Raw genomic sequence first — 6,142 nt, 5'->3', positions numbered from 1 at the left:
AAAAAAAAACATTATAAATCTGATCATCTTTTGACTTTTACACATTCTGATCACAAGACATATGAAAAGTTCTAGTCATCATGAAGAATAAAAAGTACCAATTTTCTTTGTTTAGAACCACGATGGCCGCCGTTGCTGGGCGACGTGACATCAGACTATTGAATCCAATTGTGAGTTGTTTTTCTCACCCCCATGTTTAAAAATGCCTCTAGATCTGTGTGACATAATTTATCACAGATAGTAACACATAACGGGGCTCAGTTGGACTTTGATTGATCCCGGGAGAAGTAGAGATTTTTTTTTCTGAACCCCTGTCCACCCAGAGGTGATTGGGTAGCTAGGGGTCTGTTAGATCTGCCGGAAAGTACTTTGCGATAGCTTAACGTCCTATTAAAATGATAGCAAACAATTACTATTGTCTGTTTCATGCTTTTGAAACCGGGTTAAACTCCGTTCCTTGAACCTTATGAACCTGAAGGGAAGGATATAACATGACCCAGGGCATAAATTACTTACACGATTTACGTCAAACCTAAACTAAACTAGCCTTAAGCTAGAGGTCTTATATAGCGCAATATCCACTAAATGTGCGCAAAGCGTTTTACAAAGGGTCCCTGACCAACAGCAACACGTAACATGTAGAACGAGACACGACACCTATTAGGCGAAATTACAAAAAAAATAAAATCCCACAGTGACAACGCTGTTGACGGCCAGGTACTCATTTTACACCTGAGTACGGTGAGATAATGTGAGTAAAGAGTCTTTTCCAAGGACTCATTAACTATGCGCTGAGCGAAGCTCGAACCCAGGACCATCCGATCCGAAAGCGAGTGTCATACCACTCGACCATATAGCCGCACAACTAAATGCTTTGTCTAGCAATCAAAGGCTAGCTTCCTGGAATCGGTTGACGAGTTAATCATGTATCTGTCATTGTTATCAATTACATGTATTGATAGATAAAGTTGCCGTCACTCCTCCCTTTGTTATTGTTTTTTGCCATCCGCGTTTATGAGTAATTCTCACTAAACTGTATTAACCAGACTATATACGTTCATGGTTACACATAGTTGTTTGTGTTGGACCTTTTTACTTCCGGATGACAATGTTGTGAGATTCATAGCCAAGCGCATACTATCTATAAGTAATTTTTGGTGACATATTATGTAATATTGATAACTATAATCAAACTTGTCCAGAGTCGACTATAGATAGTATGCGCTTGGCTAAGAATCTCACAACATTGCCATCCTGAAGAATAACGGACCAACACACAAAACTATGTATAACCATGAACTTTTATAGTCTAGCATCCGCCATTGTTCCGATAGTTCAGAGCCATTTACTAAGTTACCATGCGTCATTACGAGGGAAATGACGTTACGACTGTTGAAGCGTATTTGCACCCACGAGCCCACTTAAAAAATCCAAGAGTGAATAAAAGCAGCAGTAAAGAATTCATTTAAAGTCTATATTTTTTTTTTTTAGATACAGTGAGACCCTACTTGAGTATTTTTTCACATGTCCGATAATCGACAGCGTAATATAAATTGACTTATCATAATACGCTCCAACAGTCATGACGTCACTTCCCTCGTAATGACGCATGGTAACTTAGTAACTGACTCTAAACTATCAGAACAATGGTGGATGCCCTTATGAAATATTTCTCCGACGAGCATAAAAGCGTATCCAGAGAGAGAAAAAAACATAATAAATATGATCATGTTTTGACTTTTATACATTCTGATCACAAGACATATGAAAACTTCGAGCCAGCATGAAGAATAAAAAGTACAGATTATTTTTATTTAGAACCACGATGGCCGCCGTTGCTGGGCGACGTGACATCAGACTATTGAATCCAATTATATAACAAAATGTACTAGTAGTATCGAATGGCTACACCTCTATTTTGAATCTTTTAATCCATTCTTCAAATTCTTTTCCTGCCTTATAGGCTGTCTTGTAGCCTCCTGATAGGCTTGTTACTGGGCAGTGGATGACAATGTGGTCCATTGTCTCAGGGCCTCCTTGGCAATGATGGCATGCATCTGATTCTCTCAGATTCCATCTATGCATGTTAGCTGCGGTTCTGCCATGTCCTGTCAAAATGCGATTGGAGGTGACCCAGCATTTTCGGCTATTGCAGAGAGAAATGTAAAGAGATAGGGAGTACGTGGGAAGGAAACTAGTGGACTTACAACAAGCGAGGAAGAGGAAAAAGGGATCCCAAAGACTAGATGGTGGGATACGGTAAAGGACGATATTATTATGAAAGAACTGGACCTGGAGGAAGATGATGCGCTGAACCGAGATGCATGGAGATCTGGCATTCATTATGGCAACACTGCAAACTGCGGGATAAGCTGAAAGAAGAAGAAGAATTATATAACAGAATTGATTCAGTTACAGCAATAATAGAAAAACGGACAACCATAGTATAAAAGCGGGGGGGGGGGGGGGAGTGCAAAAAGGTGTTGTATCAATGATGAGATTAGCACATATTAATGAAGTTTAAGTATCAAAGTTCTTTGCCGACTGATAGTACTGATTGATAAAGCGACTTTTTGTTGTTGTTGTTGGGGTTTATTATTGAAATCGTGAGTTAAAAAAAACAAACAGGTACATGACCTCTGACGAACTTTCAATTAGGACAGTTCACACATTATCGCACATCATTTTATGTGACCAATCCCCTCAAATTGGTTATATGTCGGGAGGTCTCAAATGCTAAATATTTGAATAATTATATATATATATATATATATATATATAATATATATATATATATATATATATATATATATATATATAGTTCGAAGTTGACGTCACTCAGGTCTTTGTTATTGTTTTTTTTTTTTTTTGTTTGTTTTTTTTTGCCATCCGCGTTTATGAGTAATTCTCACTACACTGTATTAACCAGGCTATAAACGATCATGGTTACACACAGTTTTGTGTCCGTTATACTTCCGGATGGCAATGTTGCGAACTTCTTAGCCAAGCGCAAACTATCTATAAAACTTGAGTTGAGTCAATTTGTTTTCTGTGTGACTATGTAAATAATTTTCCAAAACCTACTGCCTCACGATTTTCAGAATTTTAATTATACCAAAAATGGATAAATAAATATATAAAATTCCCTTTATTAGAAAAAATTGACCTTTTATAAAGGGCAATATCCACTAAACGTGCTCAAAGCGCTTTTCAAGGGGTCCTGGCCAACAGCATTACGTAACACGTAGAACGAGATATGACGCCTGTTAGGCGATATTACAATATTTTTTCGCACAGACAATGCTATTCACGGCCAGATATTCATTTTACACCTGAGTACGGTGAGAGAATGTGAGTAAAGAGCCTTTTTCAAGAACTCAATTATGGTCCGATCGAGGCTCGAACCCAGGACCTTCCGATCCGAAAGCGAGTGTCATACCACTAGACCACATAGCCCATAGGGGAAATTTGTCTCTAGGATCTATTCCAAGGGAATACTGGAATATCCCAGGCGTCAGTCGCAGTGCAGCGCCGCAAACTGAGCTAGGGTGAGGTGACTTGCTTAATGGCCACACAGCACAGCGGATATTCGAACTCGGTACCTTTCGGGTACGAAGCAAACGCCATACCGCTGAGCCACGCTGATTATAATACCGTTTTGAGACGATGGGTCACACGTAATATATACACATAATAACATCATTGATTTAGCTGACGACATTGACAGTGGTCAGTCAAAACGTGAGCCTTGTGTTGAAAGACGCTGTATGTATGTATGGATAAAATGCACGAGTACGCCTAGCTAATTCATCACAAGTGTGTTTGCGTACGAGTAGACATTTTAATATAGATGAATGATGAAGTATCTGTCAAAGCCTGATGACGAAATATCGGGAGTGTACTGCTGCACTCTGTAAAAAAAAAACCCCAAAAAAACCCCACGTATTTTGAATTTTGGTCAGAAAACTCGTCCTTAAAATATCGATTGATTAAAGTGACTCTCAACTTGACAAAACCCTTAAACGTTTGAATTTCCGAGGTCCCAGGTTTGAGAGTTTTTGCCATGACGAGAGTCATTTTGATCGATCGATATTTGAAGGACGAGTTTTCTGGCCAATTTAAAAAAATATAATTTAAAAAGAAAAAAGAGAGAATGGCAGTGTAGAGGGTGAGTGAGTGAGTGAGTGATTGGACGATAAGGGGAAGGAGTGGCGAGGAATTTTATGTCACTGGCCTAGTACAATATTTCATAAGTTATAGTACATAATTTATATTATGTAATTTTTATGTAGGGTGGGGGGGGGGGGGGGGGGGGGGGGTCCCGATAGCTCAGTTGGTAGAGCACTCGCTACACACCCAAAGGGACCAAGATCGATCCCCGGGTGGAGCCGAGATTTATTTTCTGACCCCTCCGTCCACTCGGCATGAATGGGTCGCTGGGACTGTCAGATTTGGCGGAAAGTACTTAAGGATTAGCGTAAAATTCTTATGTACGACTATTTATTTTAACTTCAACATACTAAGTTTATAATTTATATAAAATGGAATTTTTCGTTATTATGGACAATTCAAGCAGCAATTTGTTTACATCTAAATTCAGGGAAAACTAGATTTTTCGCAACAGTATATTATTACAAATGGGCAGACCATCGTCAATAGTTATTGATGATATAAGATTATTGATTGAATTTTATCTTCCTTGCTATTTTCATCTTTTTCGTCCTTAGCCTTCTCTTCTTCTTACTCCTCACATTATTCTCCCTGTTCTCTATTACTTCTTTTCATTCTCTGTTATCATCATCATCATCATCATCATCATCATCTCACTCTCATATCATCATTCTTCATCTCATCATCATCTCATCATCATCTCATCATCATCATCATCATCATCATCATCATCAATCATCATCATCATCACATCATCATCATCATCATCATCATCATATCATCACATCATCATCACATCATCATCATCATCATCATCATCTATCATCATCATCATCATCATCATCATCATCATCATCATCATCATCATCATCATCATCATCATCATCATCATCATCATCATCTCATCATCATCATCATTCATCATCATCATCATCATCATCATCATCATCATCATATCATCATCATCATCTATCATCATCATCATCATCATCATCATATCATCATCATCATCATCATCATCATTCATCATCATCATCATCATCATCATCATCATCATCATTCATCATCATCATCATCATCATCTCATCATCATCATCATCATCATCATCATCATTCATCAATCATCATCACTCTCATCATCATCATCATCATTCATCATCATCATCATCACCATCATCATCATCATCATCATCACACATCATCTTCATCATCTTCATCATCATCATCATCATAACATCATCTTCCATCATAATCATCATCACACATCATCATCATCATCATCTCATCATCATCATCATCATCTCATCATCATCATCATCATCATCATCATCATCTCATCATCTCATCATCATCATCATCATCATCATCATCATCATCATCATCTCATCATCATCATCATCATCATCATCATCATCATCATCATCATCATCATCATCATCATCATCATCATCATCATCATCATCATCATCATCATCATCATCATCATCATCATCATCATCTCATCATCATCATCATCATCATCATCATCATCTTCATCATCATCATCATCATCATCATCATCATCATCATCATCATCTTCATCATCATCATCATCATCACCATCATCATCATCATCATCATCATCATCATCATCATCATCATCATCATCATCATCATCACCACACCATTGATTTATAGATGGGATGATCCTCAAAAGTTAAAAACTAAAATACATTTCAGGGGCAGATCCATCCCAAATATACTTTTTGACATATCTTCACATTAGCGTCTTTATTTTCAATGTTATTTGAGAATTCACACAATGTCTCTCCTGGTTAATTTCGAGTGACAACATTTATTTACATTCCGGAGAGTTACTTGTGAACAAAACTAGCCAATCAGAAATCCAGAGACAAACAAACAAACAAAATTTAGATAAAGAAAATACTAAGTTAAACAAACAAAACAAAAAAACCACAAAAAGGGAACCGAC

General features: G+C 37.5%; 1 long non-coding RNA gene across 2 annotated transcripts in view; it reads right to left on the bottom strand.

The window, feature by feature from the left end:
* Positions 1 to 2,129: 2,129 nt before the first annotated feature.
* Positions 2,130 to 6,142, bottom strand: part of LOC144973613 (uncharacterized) — a 39,399-nt gene continuing 35,386 nt past the window's right edge. The window contains exon 3 of one of the 2 annotated variants that reach the window (XR_013645598.1): positions 2,130 to 2,372. This is a non-coding gene — a long non-coding RNA (uncharacterized LOC144973613). The remainder of the gene's footprint in view (positions 2,373 to 6,142) is intronic. The other variant, XR_013645599.1, reaches the window with a different exon arrangement.

Source organism: Berghia stephanieae, chromosome 5 (genome assembly GCF_034508935.2).
Source record: "Berghia stephanieae isolate SIO BIC M18660-M18661 chromosome 5, UCSD_Bste_1.3, whole genome shotgun sequence".
In the NCBI taxonomy this organism is placed as follows: Eukaryota; Metazoa; Mollusca; class Gastropoda; order Nudibranchia; family Aeolidiidae; genus Berghia; species Berghia stephanieae.
Note: the sequence above shows the minus strand (reverse complement) of the source record. Positions and strands in the feature narration are given on the sequence as shown.